This window comes from Lepisma saccharinum, chromosome 11, assembly GCF_977018435.1.
Source record: "Lepisma saccharinum chromosome 11, izLepSacc3.1, whole genome shotgun sequence".
Taxonomy (NCBI): domain Eukaryota; kingdom Metazoa; phylum Arthropoda; class Insecta; order Zygentoma; family Lepismatidae; genus Lepisma; species Lepisma saccharinum.
This window is the reverse complement of record NC_139239.1, coordinates 44,247,928-44,268,856: the sequence shown is the minus strand read 5'-3', so window position 1 is coordinate 44,268,856 and position 20,929 is coordinate 44,247,928. Positions and strand designations below refer to the sequence as shown.

Below are 20,929 nucleotides of genomic sequence, written 5' to 3'. Positions count from 1 at the left end.
GAGACGAAGAAAAGTGAGCGGAAACATCCATCGCGGCACTTTAGGCTGCTCTCGTACTGAACTAGGCTTCGTAGCGGTTCCTCTCTCGAACCTTTAGGCCACCCTCTGTCGTCAGCGTCCTCGAGCATAAATCGCCTTCGAAAAACTATACAATCGCAGCTATTACATTAAAAAAAAAATCACGAAGACAACGCGTCCATCCTCATCTTTACCTTCCTATTTCCTTGGACCACCTTTCATATTCAATTTCGTCTGTTTCTTCACCTCGGCTGAACTCAGTGGGCTAATGGGATGCCCTGACCCCTCTCATGGTTATAGTAAGACAAATACACGTGGTATGAGGCTTCAACTATACTAAATCATTTTTGACGTAGGCTATGGGAAAGGAGACTAGATAAATAAACAACATCCGATTCTGAAGAAAGGTCTGCGTCTTCAGTAGGCTTCTTTATGGGTAATTCGTTTCCTGAAGATGGTTTATTTTTAATATACTATCATAAATTTACATCTTAGTTACAGATCTCCATAAACAAAGGACGGAACAGATTTCTTTCTTATAATCAAATCTATGCAACTCTTGCAGTTTATTTACAGAATATGGATCAAGGTGCTATATCCGTTATATAAAGACGACCAGGCGCTTGCTTGGAACTTTATGAACGCTCCCTGACATAATGAAATATAATTTTGACATGATTGGCGAAGGTTTTGAGTAATGACTCAGATTTAATATAAATTGGACATTATGGTCTGGCTTCAAGATATGTGAAGAAATACAAACTGCTATAATTCGTAAAATATTAGACATCGACTTCATATCAGGTATGGCAACATGTTATCATGTTCACAGGGCGAAACCTAACCATGCCAGATATCAACATTGAATAACCTGATAAATAAATAATAATTCCGGAGACGAAATAATCTGAACTTATTCTTCCGTATGATGGCATTATAGCATGCCTACAGGGCGAACCTACTCATACGGCAGAATAACATTAAGACCTGTGCTTTATGCAAAATTGAAAATATTGCGTATAAGTTTAGAAGAAATCAAACTGAATTATCACAAAGGTTGAAAGCAATCGTAAATTAACTTATTCTCACGCATGGTGACATGTTATCATGTCCACAGGGCGAACCTACCCATGCGTCAGAATAACAGTAAGTTCTGAGTCGAAATTTAACATTATTTTTCGAAGATATAATTTAAAATTTCAGAAAGCTTGAAAATAAAGTTTAAATGAACTTATTCTTTCGTATGGTGACATGTTAGCATGTCCACAGGGCGAACCTACCCATACAACAGAATAACTATGTCTCTAAGTTAATTTGAGAACGAAGACTAAGTTATTGAACCCTCCCTGCATACCTGGATCATGGCGGATTCGTAGGAGTTTCTCGAAGTTCCAGTCTGTAGAAGACTCTGCCTTCGTATGTGTCACAGTAAAGTCATTTGTCATGGCGGGATAGTCAAGAGTCAGGCGGTTTGTCACTTACGACTGTCGAAAGTGAAGAGTTTATATGGAAGGAAAGGCAATTGCCAAAGGTCAACGAAAAGATTTGACGAGTGGGTACTTTTGAGATGAGGTATCTCCCATTAGGGAGGGTGGGTGTCCTCCCATGAAGGGAGCTGAGTATTTAAGATGTTAACCCATCAAAGTCTGTGATGAAAATGCCCAGAATTACGTTCCGAAGCTGTGTTTATATCCAGCAGAGCGCCTCCCGTGACACAAAAGATAAACATAGCTACAGCTGTGATATGCAGAACTAATTTGTGTATAATGGCAATATTCTAAAGATTAAACAATATGTTCCATAAGGTTCATTTTTCTATGTCTAAAACAACAATTATGATCCTTAAAGTTTCTATAATATTCTATACTATAAAGTTGTCACATTCTTAAAAACTTCTTCCCAATGTCCATAAGGCTTATATTACTAATAACTCCAACTGAAATTTAGCTCTTATGGCTTTCATAATAGTTTGTTTTTAAAACTGAGAACACATATTTTTGACTAATTGTCAACAATGAAAGATTTTGCTTTCAAGAAGCATGCAAATAACAAACACGAAACTTCTCGAATGACAAAATTATGTCATTAGGTCAACTATTAAATATCTTATCTTTCATAACGTTTTATAGTGAATATAAAAAGCAAAATAATTAAGTATAATATTAAATATGACCGAATCTTTGATATGGTTCGGGAGGATCATATCATACGGTTAATCACGAAGGTGACAATTGCTGGTGAAATAGATACCAATACAAACAAAGAGCAGGGTTACAAGATCACCATGATCATCATAATCTAGGGCTTTTATAGTCAAAGTACAGGGCACAATTTCATTCACAGTAAATAATATTTATATTACTAGGAAATATTAGCAACATGAAATGGACACATTTTCAGTTAAAAAACAATGTTTTTAAAAAATGAATTCTTGAGTGCAAAATTTATAAACTTATAATCGATAGCACTACATGATTTGATGGATACTTCGAGGAGCCAATTTTTTTCTCTTAATTTCAGTTTGGTCAAAATACGATTAAAAGACTCCAGAGTTTAAAATTGCACTGAACCAATAGCCAAACTTCTACACAATCTATGGGAAAAGTAAAGCAGAACATCGGAATCTTTCATTTACCATGGACTCCCTTTGAATATTTTTTGTTGTAGGTCATTCCACGCCATTTCAACGAGGTCATGACACCCACCAACTCCGATTTCGATTAATTTGGTATACACCCTTCCTTTATGGTTGAAAGAAACCCGCTAAATTTCTTTCACTCCTTCTCAAACGGTTTTCATTTTACAGCACTTTGGAATGTCATCAAATCAGTGTTGTCTGTCACTCTTGAGACCCTAAACACAAGATACCCTTGCTTACATTTTATTTCTTTTCTCCTTAACCAATCATCAGATCTCTTTGAAATTTTACACAAAGTTCAATGAAATAATGAGGATTTCAGAAAAAAATACAACAGCACTCAAAAAATTTTACAAATGCCTAATAAAAGACTAATAATGGATTTGTAGCCTAATTTTTGTGGTGGGAAAACTAGGTTACGAAAATCTGAATTTTCATCATGTGGGTATGATGGAACCAAAACCTTTTGATGACGAAAATCATTGTAAAGACATACTCTTTCGCTACAAAAAATAAAATTTTTGGTTTTTTTATTCCTTCTAACGAAAATTTTACGATTTTTGGAAATTGCCTAAAATTTCAGGGTCAATCCGTACCAAATAGTCCAGCACTGGTCGCTCGACCATTTTTTAAAATTTTCCCTTTGTTTGTCGTTGTAACCCCTGTACAAGGGTAGTTCAAAACAGGCATTACTTTTCTAAAACTAGACTTCGTTTGAAAATGGCGGCCATTTTTGTTTCATGACTTGCAAACATTTTTGGCCTATGTGGACAGTTGCGATAATTATGATAACTCAGCTAAGAAAAATTATAGAAATCTGGGATAAGAAACATTGTTTTCAGTACATTTCAGGCTACATTTTATGTTCCGTATCTTTTTTCACCACATCTAATGCAAATGGCTGAAATTTAGGGTCAAAACTGACTGATATTCAATTTTGAAGGGAAATCAATGTATAGGATATATTTTTTTTAGTAGGTAAGCAATGAAATATCAGAGCTATATTTTTTTTTAGAGCAAACATGTACGTACATCCAAAGTTTCAGCAGAAAATATTTGACACACAGCCGTACACGCCTTTTCTTTGATAATAGATACTAACGGGCTTTCTATGCCTCAAATATTGTATATCTGCTAGGTGAAAAAATAACATCATTCTTAATATGCCCCCCCCCCCATTCGTATGTTGCAATTAATTAATACGTACAATAATTATAATTGCATGATAGTTAATTAAAAGTAAATAACTATAATTGTAACTAATAACGAAAATTTGTCTGCTTTTACCAAACTTCCCCCTGTTGTAACTTTAACATATAATATCAATCTCGAAATTTTTTACAGGTACCTCTTTATGCAGTAAATATAGAATTTCATTAGGTTCCCAACCACATGTTGTTTCGATTTCAGTTTTATGTCAACTTTATGCACGGAAGGCTAATCGAGGCTGGACCTACAGTATATTAAAGTGGGATCCGAACCAGTATGTGCCTCCACTGGGTATCGAACCTAGGACCTCTTGGTTACAAAACGTCGACGTAACCACTATGCCATCGGGAAGACCTTTCGAACCAGACATGTATTTGGAGCCCAAATTTTGAGAAAAATGAACAGAGCTCAAATATTTTCTGCTGAAATTTGGATGTACGAGGTATGGCTAGAAAAAAAAACGGATTGGTGTTGCTGTTGACAAACGGCAAGCGCGTCAAGGTCAAGCGGTTCATGAGTGTATAACGTCATATCCTGCCTATCGACAGTGTGATTTCCTAGGGTCCGTGGCGCTCAGTTTCGCTGTAGCTTGTCGACGAAGTGAACCGTACATCTGTGCTCCGTCGGAAAAATGTTGAGTGTGAAAGTGGAACAGCGTATCAATGTGAAGTTTCTTATGAAACTCGGAAAATCCGCCACAGAAACTTATAGTTTGTTGAAGGAAGTATTCGGACATGTGTTTGAGTGGTTTCAAAGGTTTAAAGAAGGACGAGAAGTGATCGCGGACGACTCGCGTCCTGGACAGCCTTGCACGTCGAAAACGGAATCAAACCTTGCAAATGTCGGTGAATTGATTCGAGAGGATCGTCGCTTGAGTATTCGAGCTATTGCAAAGCAACCAACATTATTACATTAAGGTGCTGACGACCCTTCGTGAGCGAGTAAGAAGACATCGACCTGATTTGTGGAAAAGCAAGTCATGGATTCTTCATCAGGACAATGCTCCTGTCCATACGGTATTGTCAGTCAAGGTTTTCTTGGCCAAGCATGGGATCCCAGTGTTAGAACATCCACCCTATTCGCCGGGTATCACTCAGTGCGACTTTTTTTTTATTCCCAAAGGTCATATCAGCACTGAAAAAAAACAACAGATTTACGACCGTACAACCTGTGAAAACAAAAGCGACGGAAGTCATGAACATGGTTTCAGAAAATGTTCCAGCAGTGCTTCCAGAAATTGAAGATTCGTATGGAGCGGTGTATCGATAGTTCAGGGGAGTACTTTGAAGGAGATAATGTTCGTATTGTACAAAATTACCAGTAAAAGATTTTGTAGCAACAGTCCGGTTTTTTTTCTAGCCACACCTCGTACATGTTTCCTCTAACAAAAATTAGAGCTCTGATATTTCATTGCTTACCTACTAAAAAAAATATATCCTATACATTGATTTCCCTTCAAAATTGAATATCAGTCAGTTTTGACCCTAAATTTCAGCCATTTGCATTAGATATGGTGAAAAAAGATACGGAACATAAAATGTAGCCTGAAATGTACTGAAAACAATGTTTCTTACCCCAGATTTCTATAATTTTTCTTAGCTGAGTTATCATAATTATCGCAACTGTCCACATAGGCCAAAAATGTTGCAAGTCATGAAACAAAAATGGCCGCCATTTTCAAACAAAGTCTAGTTTTTTAATGTCTGTTTTGAACTACCCTTGTACAGGGGTTACAACAACAAACAAAGGGAAAAATTTTAAAAATGGTCGAGCGACCAGTGCTGGACCATTTGGTACGGATTGACCCTGAAATTTTAGGCAATTTCCAAAAATCGTAAAATTTTCGTTAGAAGGAATAAAAAAACCAAAAATTTTATTTTTTGTAGCGAAAGAGTATGTCTTTGCAATGATTTTCGTCATCAAAAGTTTTTGGTTCCATCATACTCACATGATGAAAATTCAGATTTTCGTAACCTAGTTTTCCCACCACAAAAATTAGGCTACAAATCCATTATTAGTCTTTTTATAGGCATTTGTAAAATTTTTGAGTGCTGATGTATTTTTTTCTGAAATCCTCATTATTTCATTGAACTTTGTGTAAAATTTCAAAGAGATCCGATGATTGGTTAAGGAGAAAAGAAATAAAATGTAAGCAAGGGTATATTGTGTCGAGTGTCTCAAGAGTGACAGACAACACTGATTTGATGACATTTCAAAGTGCTATAAAATGAAAACCGTTTGAGATAGAGTGAAAAAAAATTAGGGGGTTTCTTTCAACCATAAAGGAAGGGTGTATACCAAATTTCATCGAAATCGGAATTTATGGGTGTCAAAATCTTAGTTTTTGCGTTGATTTGATGTGGAATGACCCTGTTGCAAACCCCCAGCGTTTAACTTAATATTTGAAGCCCTAAAGTGCCCTGTGCGAATTAAGCTTTTTGCTTTGAAGGGAGGGGGGGGGAAGAGTGGGGCAACCACAGGGTGGGGCAATCGACGGAAGTCAAGTCTAGGGGAGGCAAACATTGACGGCTAAGGGCACCTGCAGGAGGGCACAGAGGAGAATTGCTCCCCTTCGATTTCAAACTTTATGCAAATAAAAGTAAATTTCGTAAAATGTTCTTGTTCGCCTCACTCGCAACGCCTACTTTCCTCGGTTTCGTCAAGTTCAGAGCCTCAGATAGGGGGCAGCGGGAGTCGACCATCTAAATGAAAAAAGTTGTATAAGAGAGAATGCCATGGCGTTCAGTGAAATTACTTGTGCCCAATTAAATCAATATTGTTTCAAATTGCAAAAATTGGATCTAAATATTTTCTTGCTCGCTTCGCTCGCAATATAGTTGTTTTCTGTAATGTAAGGCATTTAAATATTATATGTTGTATTTATGTAGTGAATAACTTTCGATACGTACACGATTAATGATATCATGTTGCATATATATTTTCTTATTTTATGTCGCTCCATGTTGCATAGGTGTTAGTTATACATGTTATATGTACAAATAATATTATTTACGGAATGCCTTATCATTCATTTTCTGTCATTCAAAAATACAGTTTGAGTGCTTGTTTTCCATTATTAGCTAATGTAAAATTGACGGTGTTGAAAAAATATTTCAAACTGTTTGTTCCAAATAAATGCTTTAGAACAGACTTCTACCCTCTCTTTGCGTAATTTATGAGGATAATAACGTTTTTGATACTACTACTACTGCCACTAGTAATAATAATAATAATAATAGTCATTATTATTGTTATATTATTATTATTGGTACGTTTATCCTGGTACTTGCCCCCAGACATAAATTCGTGGTTGCGCCTCTGAGGGGGGATGCCACTCAGTGGCGTATTTGTGATTTCACTTCGAAGGGTAGATTTTTGAGGGGTTTGGAGGGTTATGCAAATTTGTATATGTTACCAGCCAGTAAAATAAAGTAAGGGGGATAAGAACATCATTGGCAGGGATAGAGGATAAAATAAGTTTCTTTTGCCGGGGTTACACAAGTCACAAATGTTACGGGATATATTAATCTACGGAAAATTGTTAATTGTACAAGAACCTTAAACTCAAATTTACCTAATCAATTCAAGATATCTTGCAATAATCTTCCGTCTGTCAGATAGATTGTTTTGCAAAGGACATTAACAAAGCAAACGGATTGACCCTGTTCCACGCAGCTTTCTTTTCTTTTACATCCTAGATAAAAATAAAAGCTTAACTGTGAAAAACTTGCCTCAGGGCATTATTAAATATGCGTCAATTCAATGGGATTTGGATTAATAAAATTTGCAATTTTTCACGTCTACGGGGAAACATTCACATAGAATTCACGCATAATTACCGGAATTCAATGAATTCCCGGTGAGTAGCCGCCCTGATCAAATATTAAGTTGCATATTAGAATACTAATATTTTATTGTAATAATAATAATAATAATAATAATAATAATGGACAAATAAATGATTCCCAGATGTTATATTCTTGTATGAGTTTTCAAGTAATCCTTGATGCAAACTAAACATATATCTAAAGCGTGTACGTTCAACGTGGTTCGAGCAAAGCAAGTTGCTGAAATACAAGAAGAACATGTTTCAGTTCTTCATATCTGCTTCATTGAGATTCATTGATAAATTAGGCGATTTTCCCTGAGACTGATTTTCTTCTACTTCCCAGAGATTTTCAGGTTCTTCAGGACAACAAATACCGTGCAATGACTAAATGTAACAAATCCATATTTTCTTATCTGCGTGCAAAATACATTTCGCCAGCCATGTACTCCAGAAACAGCAATTAGGCTAATTAGTCCCTTTCGAGGCTATAAAGCGAAAAGAGCATCATACGCTGTGATTAATCTCCCATCATTAAACGGGAAGACACGGGAGACCTGGCGTGGAAGGAAGCCAGATTTTATCACAGGGAGGTTAATTCTTTTAAGACGATTTTCATCAAGAGCAGCACGCGAACTGTTAACTGGCAATTGTTTCAAACCCCTAAAAGATCGCGTGATTTTTCTATCAAGCTTACCGACAAACAAGAAGGTAAGACTAATATCAGAGTTCCCATTATTATGGTAACTGAAAAATTTCCGGTGCACTGCTATAAGTTACCGTAATATTTACAAAATTCTACAGTTAAAATTTAACAGTCTGCCTGTTAACTGTTTTTTGAATTTATAACATTTTAATATTTTGTCATGCATAACGATGCATAATGATTATACGGGTAAATTACAGTTCCGTGCACCACGTTTTTGAACTGAATCAATAAAATTACATTAGGTTCACATACATTAAAAAAGGGTGAATTCCATTAACTACTACCAAACGTAAAAACGCATAGTAGAAATTTGATTGCGATGATTTCGTTTGAAAGGAACGCCATATTTTTAAATATGTCTTTTTCACACAGAACACCTGTTGCATTAAAGTAGACTTTATAAATATGTGAAAAACATATTAATTGCTAATACAACAATTATATTTAATATTTCTTTCCGCTTTAAGGTTTTCTCATATTATTGTGGAATTTCCCTAATTTTTCACGTTGTGTGTACAGATATTATTACTTGAAATATCCTGAATACAGAATACACCCATTTGATATCAGGATATCAAGAATGAAGAATAAAAAATAACCTAATGAAATGACCTACTCATATGACAAGAATAATAACAATAACGACCGCAAAACTAGTATTATTAACTCTTCAGGTGCTTGATGCACGTAGTTTGGAAAGATTGCGAGATCAAAGCTTGGAGCATCAATTAATAAATTATAGAGGGGTTGTACACAAGGAAGTGGCATTTGTTCTAAAGATAGTCTTCAAGCATTTGTGTAAGAAAAGTTGAGATATTTGTTGTTGATACGTGGGATCCGAATACGATAAAGTGAAAGAGTTCACTATAGTAAAGAGTTATCCATTCATGATTCCGAAAAGAAATCTGAAGCTTGACGGCGAAGAGAAACACCGTGTTGAAGAATTTCGTGTTTGGAAAAGTTCGCATGCGCAGGGTATCTGCTTAACTTTTCTGATGAAGAAATTTACTACTTTGTCTGTTCTTATATTACTTTCAGAGGCTATGGACCAAACACAAGAACCACACTCAACAATGGGTAAAACGCACTTTCTGAAGTAGGTTTTGAGGGCAGAAACGTGGGTGATACCAAGGATGCATACATAGTTTATAGCATGATGGTGTAATATTTGCTTTGATAGTAAACCTCATGGCAACAGATTTTCAAGATTGAGTTACAGGATAAACTTGGTACCAGCATTCCATATGTTGGATATCTTCTTGCATGTAACTGAAGAAATAATTCTAAACAATTTGAAGTTATCAGGATGCAATACAATTGAGCACTCGGGAGAAATTTATTCATGAATACCAACCAGAAAAAGAATTAAACACAGGAGTCCCAGAGAACCTCCGAAAAAAAATTGTACACGGATGGAATAAGTGGCGAGCCAATGAAATTCGAAAAGACAACACGAACGCAGACGGGGATTTTGCTTTCTTCCTTTAATCAATCACTCCCATATTTTGCCATTATTTTCCATTCATGTGACGTTGTTCTACGAAGCCTGGGTCAAACGGGATGTTATTACTTTCCCTAATTCCCTTGGGTACGTGCTGGTTGGATATTGGTTTTGAGGTACGCAGACGGGAAAGGAAGGACAAAAATATCTTCCACATTCCTCTGGGAATATTCAGGCTGGCTACTCGATGACCCAGATAAGATTCAATAGTAATTCCAGGTTTTTCAAGGGGAACATTACAAAAATTCAGGACGAAAAATGAAAACAACTGTTATAATAAAACTAATTTCTGTTTACTAAACATTTATGGATAGTACTAAGTATGTAAATAATTCATTGACCGCACGAGACGTATAAAACAAACAATAGTCAATAAATGTGTTAATGTTGACTTCAGTTTTAAATTTTAATAAGGAGATCCTCTTCTTTGAAATTCGACGAAATAAGGTAAGAGATCGTTCATGCAATAATTAACACACATTATTATGGCCAAAATAATTAACACATATTATTATGGCTAAAATGAAATTATGTGTGAAATGTACAATTTTTGGTTGACTTTCATTTTCCAGACCCCCCCCCCCTGCTCCCCTTCCGGATGGCCATGATTATGTACCTACACCGAGTATCGAACCCAGGGCCCTGGATTACAATGTGGCAACGTTATCAGTATGCCATAGGGAAGAGCCCCCCCCCCCCCACCCAAAGATTACGCCTCAAAGTAAAAATAAAAATCTAAAATGAAGTTAGACGGCAGCAGATAAAAACAAGCCCCAAGTAGGGCATTTGAATTGAATGTCATTTTATACGTCTGTGAACAAAATTCGCGCAGAATTCCCGGTGCCACAATTTCACGTATATTTCCCAGTCAGTAGACACCATTTTCGAATTACATTGTTGGAAACGTTAGTTCGTCTAACATATATGTGGCATAAGGTTTTCGTGGTTCTTTGCGGGAAAATTTGAGCCAAGATAACCGTTCGCGGCAACATCCGCCCCACCTATCCCGCCTCTTTCGTCGCTTCTGTTCCCAAAGAAATATGCAATTTTAAAACTTAATGATATACGAATATGACTAGTGATGAGGAATGGAATTGACAAGATTTAATTATTGGTCTCGTATCCAAAATTCGACCGTTCGAGATTTGTCACGAGGCCAGCAACGAGACAGGCCTCTGTAAGATATAGACCAAATCGAGATTTTGTGTCCGAAACGGTCTATCTCTTTCGAGACTTTGGTCTTGTAAGTTTACGCCTTGCGCGCACCTGCTGACCAATCACACGTGTATGTTATTGTAGAACAGTCTGATCTGAAGATTGTTATCTGCAGAGTGCTTCTACCCTCAATATGAGAGTGACATTAGCTCTCGAAAGCTTGGAATCCTTTCCACATCATCTGGTCGATAGGCCGAGAGAATCTTTGCATCATCCGTCGCCAGGAAAGCTTCAAGTCTTACTTCAGAATCAATGTTTTTAATTTATACATAAAACTACTCTGAAACATCCAAAGTGTTTTCCTGTTCATCACTATAAAACATCATTGCGAATGGTATGAATCATTTCTGTACGCGTTGATAACCTGCCAAATATGGCCAAAGCATTTACCAGAAACTAGAACTTACATTTTCGAACTCATTTTACGTTATGTACCACTGAGCTATCACTTACCAACCAACTCGAACATGAAGCTACCCTTGCTCGATACATATTGGATTTCAATACATTGATCTCGACTTGACGTAGGCATCTCATTGGCATTGCTTATCGAGCACTTGTACCAGGGAACCGCAACTATATTAAATTTGGCTTCAAACAAAACTGGCTACTGAATATGCAAAACTTTCCTTCGGCTGATCAGTAAACTACAGCCAAGAGTTCAGGACTTCCGTGGGACGCAAAATAAAAAGGGGGAGTCATAAAACTGATATTTTTTTAGTTTTTACTTTTGTTATTTAGCGTCGCTTTTCTTCTACTTGTGGCTAATTGCGATGATATCATGAAATTGATGACGGGACACTCACAAAGAAGACCCATGCATAGGCCAGGATTCCAACCCTGAACCCTTGGCGTTATAGCACGCTGTGATAACCACTCCACCACGGAGGCCGGCTATAAAAATAAAACTGATGAATATGTCTTCGCCCACACTATTACCAAAGAGATGTCGATCTACCAGTCTAAGCAAATCCTAATTACTGGTGTCTGGTCATGAAATTTGGAAATTTTCTTGATATTTGTTTTCATAAGTCATGGTTAATGTTTATTTATTGATTTTTAATTACAGAAAATATACTGTATCGTTATAGCTAAGTTTCATATTGTACAGGGTCTTCGTCCTCCTCCGTAGCCGAGCAGGATGTCGACCTCCGTGGCGAAGTGGTTAGCAGAGCGCGCTACAACGCCAGGGGTTCTGGGTTCGAGTCCCGGGTAAGGCATGGGTATTTGTGTTCGTCCAGTTGATAAGAAACAACGAAAAATGTAAGAATTGAAAAGTGTAAAAGTGATAAAAAGAGTGAATGGTGGGAGATACCTCCGTGTAGGGGGTATTTCCTTTAATAAAAAAAAAAAAAGCAGGTTAAGGCGTTCACTCGTCTTGAGATCGTTCGCTGAGGGACGGCGTAGGTTCGAATCCGGCTCTGGTCGGAATTTATTCGGCCTACGTATAGGGCCGGTGGCAACCCACCATCGTGAGGAAATTGGGGAGCTCCGAGTGAGTGAGCGTAATCCGGTTGCGAAGTCCTACAACGGCTGGGGGTCGGTCGGGCTGACTACCCGTCCCCCTAGTCTGGCTGCAGATCTCCACGCTCCCTTGGTGGCTCGCGTGGGAGGGAGGCCAGCAGTCGGTAGATAAGCCTTGGTCCGATATTGGGCTGTTGCGCTATTGGATTATTATCTACAATTTCGCAAAAACAAAATTCCCTCATTTTCCCAGGTTCTTCAGATGAGAACCAATTTTTCCGAACCAAATCAGTAGGACAATTAGTGTACATGACCATGTCTGGAAGAACTGGAAAATAGAAAGGAGCATTGCAATTAAGATACTCTACCGACATAGTTCGATTTAAAACAGCTTAAGGGTTAAAGTTACACAAAAATGAAGCATACCATTGCGTTTATCTTGAAATTCTATCCCATTTTCTTCCATATGTCTTCATGGCGACCTTTTCATTTTTTAAAAAAACGAAGTTGAGTCCAAGATGGCCACCCCAATGGCCACATGCCCCACCTGTCCCCCTTTTTTTCTGTATCATGTATTGGTACTTTTTTTTTTTTTCGTGATTCACCATCCATATTTGTTTTAAATGGGTGTTTCCACACTTATGGACCACCCTGTACATTAACTCCATTTACCAGTCAGTCTGATCGCGAGAGCCAACGAAAGTCAACAATCAATTAATTTTTAATATTACGGCATCTATTAAAATGTTCAAGTTAGTTACAAATATGAAACCTGATGACTTGACAGAGAACTGTAAATTACCAACTATTGAAAGATGCCATTATAAATATTATTGTGTGGCTTTGTGTTCTAGACAAAAATCGAACTCAATCGATGCATATCAATTACTCTGAAAATACTTGAGATTCAAAGATAAAATTTAGTGAAATGAAACACTTACTTTATACTATTTTGCTGAGAGATTAATAATCTAAATCGGTATGTTCGTCACAAAAGGTGTTTAAGGTGCTTTCTCGCCAAACAAAAAATCAGCAATCGATATTTATTTTTTGCCTTCCATATCTAGCAAACAACTGCAATTACAAATATGAAATTCAGAGGACCGAAAGAGCTAAAATGACCAAATTCATCATGAGTTACTAACACTCCTTAACGCGTTCACTTGTGTGTTCGAATTTTAAGTTAGAAACGATTACAGATAAAAAGACAAAATTTGGTAAACCGACAGGTCCGTGGTATACTACTTTCTTGCTATTTAACTTACTCTGATTGGTGAGTTTCATCAAGAATATGTAAACAACGAAATATCTATTTCTGGTTTTCTGATTAGTATCCATTAGAGCGTAACGTGGTTCTACCAAGAATAAATGGTTGTACAGTGTCTCTCAAAAGTTTTAGGACAACGACATTTTAAACTAGGCAACCCAATTTACGCAAGGCATTTGCGGGTTGCGTGTAGAGTTAGGCTCAATTTCAGGGTTACCACATGCACAATAGATATTTATGAAATACGCGAAAGAAATAAAAACAAGCAACAAGAGGTGAGAGGAAACGAAAGATGACAAAGGAGAGGAGAAAGAGAAAGTGATAGGAGATGAGGAAAACTAGAGGTGAGAAGGAAGAGAGGATACATGAGGAGAGGAGAAGTAGTGAGAACACAGGAAAAAGATTCGAGGAGAGATGAGGAAAATGGAGCAAAGAAGAGAAGATAGGAGGAAAACGAGAGGGGAGGAGACGAGAAGAGAAGAGGGGAGTGGAAGGTAGACTAATAGAGTGAAAAAGTGTAGAACGAAAAGAAGAAGAGAAGAGTGCAGTGGAGTCGTAAATCGAAGACAGGAGAGGAGATAAGAGGAGTGGAGAAGAGTGGGATGGAGACAAGATGCGAGAAAAGTAGAGAAGGCGATATGAGATAAAAGCAGAGAAGGATTGGAGAGAAGATGGAGAAGGAGAAGAGAAGAACGGAAGGGACGGGAAACGAGAGGAGAGTAGAGGTAGTTGCAGAAAATATCGTCTCGGCGTCAAGAATTGATGCATTTATCAAATTATCGACATGAAACATTCAATAACATTTTGAAATGTATTAGATCGGTGTGAAATGCCTTTTGGCTGAGTACAGAGCAACATAAAATCTTCCACGTAAGATCTTCGATATTACCTGCGATTATATCACTAAAAACATGAATATTTCCCCTCCCCCATGGTTAATTCCAAATTGAATCATTCCATTTCACACGGCGTGGACAATGAACATAATGAGATATTATTTTAAAAAAATCTGCCAGTGGAGGGGTTTGAACCTACGACCATCACCTTGACAATCCTTAATTGTAACCACTACCCTACAAGCTTTCGCTTCTGAAAGCAGGTAGAAGCAGCTGACTAATGTGAAATGTCGATGCAATTCTCCTTCTACATGCAATGCGTAAATAATATTTGTTTGTAACAATGAAAACGATGGTAGTACGAATCAGCGAAAATATTTAATGGAGAACTGCATATAATGAAAACTTTTCAGTCGATATTTGTGGAGATATCTTTACATTGAACTCGAGTGGGAATATGGGTAAAATTAGTATGTCCTGAATTTGCCACAAATATAAATAGTTATTTCATTAATATTTGTCAATGTCTTTGAAGCAGTACATAATTATCGTTAGAGTGTCAGAATTCACGATCTTATACAATTGTGTGTCAATTCATTTTTTATATTTTTATATAAATTCCAGATGCTGAACAATGTAACTACTTTACTCTACTATTACAAATAATGTCACCGTGCTCTTCATTAATAAAAAGATAATTAAAAAAAGAGAAAAACTCGTAAGGGAAATCGAACCTGGGACCACTTGCAGCCCAATCAAGAACCTTAACCACTACACCACGCCCTTTCCTTCCGTTGTAACAACAATTTTTAAATATTCTGTTCCTCCAATATTGTAACTGTCGTTGGGTATACATGTAGTTAAACTGTTATTTTAGTTTTGAATTGCTTTCTTGTAGTATAACAACTACCTTCGAGAAATAATTTCCAAAGTGATGAAGAAAAACGAGTATATTGGTAGTTGTGAAAATGCGAGTTATTTCTTCTAGCTTATTACTGTGATAGATATTATTAATGAAAAATATCTAAAGGATTGAACATTGCAGGACGATGTCCTCTTCATGTGATACTGGAACAGACGAGATGCTTCGTTACTCACACAGCATCATGTACATCAGGAAATATTACATTAAAAATCTCCATTTCAACGAACCGAGAAGTGGAGAAAAAGTAAATAAATATTAAAATTACATTCATGTTTTTAGTGATATAATCGCAGGTAAAATCAAAGATCTTACGTGGAAGATTTTATCTTGCTCTGTACTCAGCCAAAAGGCATTTCACACCGATCTAACACATTTCAAAATGTTATTGAATGTCCCATGTCCATAATTTGATAAATGCATCAATTCTTGACGCCGAGACGATATTTTCTGCAAGTACCTCTTCTCTCCTCTCGTCTCCAGTCCCTTCCGTTCTTCTCTTCCCCTTCCCCTTTTTCTCTCCAATCCTTCTCCTCTGCTTTTATCTCATATCGCCTTCCCTACTTTTCTCGCATCTTGTCTCCATCCCACTCTTCTCCACACCTCCTATCTCCTCTACTGTCTTCGTTTTACGACTCCACTGCACTCTTCTCCTCTACTTTTCGTTCTTATCTTTTTCTCTCTTTTACTCTACTCTCCACTTCCCTCTTCTCGTCTCCTCCTCTCCTCTCCTCTCAAAACTCCTCTTCTCTCATCTCGTTTTCCTCCTCGTATCTCCTCTTGCTCTATTTTCCTCATCTCTCCTCGAATCTTTATCCTTTCTCCTCATTACTACTCCTATCCATTTCTGTCCTCTATTTTCTTCTCTCCTTTACTTTTCCTCTTCTCCTTGCTCTGTTCTCCTCTCTTTTGCCCCCTTCCGTTTCCTCTCTCCTCTTTTCTTTGTGTAGTCCCATCAGCAATGAAGTACTAGAAAATCGATTTTCTTTCTTTCAGAAAGTATTTCTCATTTGCAACAAATGTAATACCGATATTTTTTTTTCTAGTTGTATACAATAATTCTTAGATTTCTTTCTCTCGTGTATTTCATAAATATCTATTGTGCATGTGGCAACCCTGAAATTGAGCCTAACTCTACACGCAACCCACCAACGCTTTATGTAAATTGGGTTGCCTAGTTTAAAATGTTGTGCAAAAACTTTTGAGAGAGACTGTACAGTACACTTAACTTCAACCTACTTTGAAGTAGAAGTAGAGGCGACTTTTACGCATAGTTTTCACTCATGTGTGATATCTTTATAGACATAACATCCTTGACTACTGTGAATTAAGAGCCATATACTATACTTCTAATAACCTTGGCATATATACCTTGCTTTATCTTCCACCTGTGTGTTTAATGTTTGTTCCACCTGTTGCTCTTCCGATAATATCCTCCAGATAAAAACTCTGTCTACAGATAAGTACTCGGTGTCATTGGGGTGAGTTTTTCAATCAATGCAGTGCAAATAGAAGCCGGGAGTTCGCAAGCGTTTGAAAAAATGAAACATCTATGCTTTACGTCAAGCCCGCAAGCTGCTAAGCCCCGCGACAAGTTAAGTTTGCAGCAACGTCTCGCATATATAGAACAAAATGTGCACACAGAATGTAGTTTAGCTATAATGCTGCCAATTTTCTCACAGTCTGGGATATGAACAGCTTGGCGGTTGAGGCAAGACTGGCACTGAAGATGCTGAGTGCCATTCTCGAGTGGACTAATACATAAAATCTGCTGCAAACTTAACCTGTCGCGGGGCTTACATCTTATCGATTTGATAGCAGAAATCACTCATCACGTTAGTTAACAAATGTGGTATTTTGGGAAGAGATAAATTTCCATTCAATTAAATACGCTGTATATAAAGCCACGTGCTTTTCCTAGGCTTTCGGTATGTTCGGAAAGTTACTTTTTAAAAGTAACGGAGTTACAGTTACTCATTTTACAACGTAACATAGTTATAGTTACCGGTACTTGAAATTTTCTTGCAAACGAATTACACACATATCATTAATTGTAAAAAATAAATACAGGGTTGGGAACCAAAAATTGGCCCACCTCATCTTGTCAGACATTCTGACTCGCTTGGTCTGAAACTATTATTTCTCCTGCACTCCACTCCTTATACTGATTTATCCACCCCCCCCCCCCAAAAAAAAAAATTTCCTCAACACCGCCTTAAAATTCTTCACAAAGGCTCAATTAATGGTCATTTTGGCTGTAAATTTACACTTACACCCCTAAATACTAACTTCCGGCCCCTAAATACTAACTTACACCCCCCTCAGATAGAAGAATTTTAAGAAACCCCTGCCTCTCCATCGGTCTACATCATGTCGTCCTCTTTCCCCACAGTGTATCTGCACCTGTTCTCGTTTTTGAAGGGCATTCATTTCGGAGAAAGTTTAGTATCAGTCCAAATGAAATGGAGCGGGCCGGTATTTCGTGCCCACCCCATGTGTAGAGACTTACATGTACAAGGTAACCAAAAAGGTTCTTGCCGTTCTAGAGCAGTGATAAACAAAGAGCAATATAGTGGATGGTACGTACCTTTAGGTTTTGAAGTATTCTCCATCAGCATCCAACACCTTCTGCCAACGTTCCTGCAGCTGCACAATACCCTGGTGATAAAACACGGCGGGCTTGGATGTAAAGAAGTCCGTGAGTGCGTTCCGCAGGTCTCCCTCATTTGTGAAGTATCTCCCACGGAGGTGGTTGTCGAGGGAATGGTGCAAGGTCCGGTGAATGTGGTGGATGGCACAGTGTCTCCCAGCCAAGTTGCTGAAGGGTCTCCCGGGTCCTCTTTGCCACATGTGGCTTGGCATTGTCGTGCAGGAACAGCACACCCTTGCGATTCACCAATGCCGGCTCCTTCTGCCGCAATGCACGGTGCACCCTTTGCAACTGCTGAGAGTAGAGGTCAGCAGTGATGGTCTGATGTTGGAAGGAGCTCGTAATGCACCACTTGCCGACAATTCCAACATACAGAGAGCATAACCTTTCGTGGGTGCAGAGGTGGTCTTGAGGTGTGAGGAACAGGGTCACGTGGCGACAACCAATGTCTGGTACGCTTGGGAGTGTCATAGAGGACCTACTTTTCGTCACCAGTGAGCAAGCGATCAAATATGGGTGTGTTCAGGTGCCGAGTGAGCAAGGACGAACAGGCTGTCACTCGTTGTTCCTTGCTGGCTGCCGATAATGTGTGGGGTACCCACTTGCTTAACTTGTATGACTTCCCTATCCCATTCAGGTGCAGTCTGACTGTTTCAGCGGAAACATGGAACCTTTTTGCAAGTTCATCACACGTTAGACCACTGTCCTCCTCGATGGCTGCTTTCAGGGCCTCGTCATCCAACACATGTGGTCGTCCACTGCGAGGAGGTTCATCCGAAAGGCTCACATCTCCCGAACGGAATTTCTGGAACCAATGCCTGGCAGTGCGTTCGTTCACGGCATTCTTCCCAAATGCGGCGACTTGATGCGGTAGCTGACAGTTCCACTTTAAAGGCATACAACAAAAACACGCGAACAAGCTGCTTCGATACCTCCATTTCTCTTCGACACTGGACGAGCTATAACTGCTGTGTGTGCACAACGTGCCTGTATTACTGACAGTCGATGGCCAGACTAACTCCCGATCGCTTGGCAGGCATGTGCGTCATTTCGTTTCCTCTCTGTGAGCGCATGATTAATGGGACGTCAAAAACGGCAAGAACTTTTTTGGTTACCTTGTATTTTATTTATGTTTCTGGTATATAAGTCTTGATGTATTTATATTATCACAACAAATAAATGATGGAGCAAGGAGTCAGCTTTGCTTCAATGATCAATCATTTTATTATACTCTCTATGCATGTACCTTAAACACTTTCACTCAAACAATGACCTCTCTCTAGCTCGACTAGCATGTTGAAATGAATGCAGCAACCCACCCAAAACACTTAAGCCTTCGGTTGGAATCAGAAATGACGAATCGCAATAAAGCGTACATGTTCTATATTTACTACGCAACGAAGTCTACCTTCCTTGCCTTAGACGCTTCCTCGAAAATTCTTTCATCTTAGAATCCAGAGTAGACGCATAGTTGGGAAAAGAGTTGCCAAATTTAGCTGTTCCCCCACGTTACTATTTTCAATTTAAAAATGTAAGTGTCGTAGCGAGAATTCACACCGAAGCGACAGACGACACGTGTTGCTTGAGTATTTCACCAATCGAACGCAGGCTTGTGCGCCCTGTCATGTCACTACGATGTGAAATGTTGCTGCTGATTGGCTCATTCTTGAACGACATGTATCGCTTGTCGCTTCGGTATGAATTCTCCCTTAAAGTAACTGTTGGTAACGTAACTCCTTATTTCAAAAAAGTAACTCTGTTACAGTTACTTACTTTTAACACTAGCTAGTTACAGTCAAGAGTTCCTCAATAAAAGCAACTGTTTTGCAACTGCGTTACTTCCAAACACTGGCTCTCAGCACGCATCTTACTTTCTGAATGAGCAAGCGATTGCCTATTCACACATGCAGAGAAGAGCAGTCTAGTAGTGTGCTGCCCGCAAGACGTACGCATACAATAGTCTGGGGACGTAACTGCTATTGTTTTTCCTAAATATCTACAGAACATTCCTTCTTCAACAACGAATTTGTAGTATTCAAGCAAATTTATCTCACTCACATCCTTAATAATCATCGTAACATCTCTCGTCGTCGGTTTATGAAGTAGACATTGAAACAACTAGCTCTGTTTCAGTGGCGAAGAATAGTGCTTGCACTATTAAAATAGTATTTAATGTACTCAATGTTGAGTTGCTTATTCAGTTTCCATCGCACTCGATTTCGCGAAAGTTTACGGCCTAAAACTCCCTCAGCCCCTCAGCAGGCCGTTGGCAAGCAGCAACCTTTCTGCTTGCAGCCACTGCGCGGGAAACTAACGCTCCTGGATAATCAGATGGCGAAGGATAGATGCTGGTGAAGGTACGGTCCCCAAACCACTAATAAAAGCTCTGCTTTTCGGAGCTTTTCGGCTTCTCTCGAAAACAGCCAAGCCAAGCAGAAAGCAGACACTAGTAGCAGAAAGCATATAAGTGTTAACACGATCTCGAAGATGAATACTTGCTTTATTATAAACACAGAATTATTGAAATTAATCAATATAACTGTTCCAAATTCCATGTAGACAAACTTTATAGCAGTACTTTAAGTTTCACGATTTGTACAACGTGTCAATAATGTCGACGTTCAAGGGTTAAAACAAACATGGTGTCCCCGGCACTGGAGAACGTTGGAATGTG

The 20,929-nt window shown here is 38.4% G+C and overlaps 1 protein-coding gene across 7 annotated transcripts in view; it reads right to left on the bottom strand.

Moving 5' to 3' along the window:
• Nucleotides 1-20,929, bottom strand: part of Frmd5 (FERM domain containing) — a 366,456-nt gene that overhangs the window by 332,359 nt on the left and 13,168 nt on the right. The window lies entirely within an intron of this gene.